The sequence below is a fragment of the Coregonus lavaretus genome (assembly GCF_964263955.1).
Source record: "Coregonus lavaretus genome assembly, chromosome: 20".
Classification (NCBI taxonomy): domain Eukaryota; kingdom Metazoa; phylum Chordata; class Actinopteri; order Salmoniformes; family Salmonidae; genus Coregonus; species Coregonus lavaretus.
The window spans coordinates 46,315,760-46,316,051 of record NC_140007.1 but is presented as its reverse complement, the minus strand read 5'-3'; positions in this window follow the sequence as shown (position 1 = coordinate 46,316,051).

The window sequence follows — 292 nt, the reverse complement described above, 5'->3', positions numbered from 1 at the left end:
AGTCAAGTAATGATGCGTTTCCTGTTTCATGTCTGTAGTCCAGTAAGGAGTTCCTGGGAATGATGCTGGAAGGGCAGAGACTGCACTGGCTCTTCAATGTGGGTGGAGACACGGCTGAGGTGGAGATGCAGGAGGACGTCCAAACAGATGGCAATTTCAACAACGTGGTCCTGGAAAGGTAACTACTGCCACGGTCATTGGTTGAATTTGTTCTCAATCGGGAACCCAATGTCTTCACCAATAGACCAAGAGGAATTCCTCATAGTCGACAATTGGCCTTACAAGTCTCAGG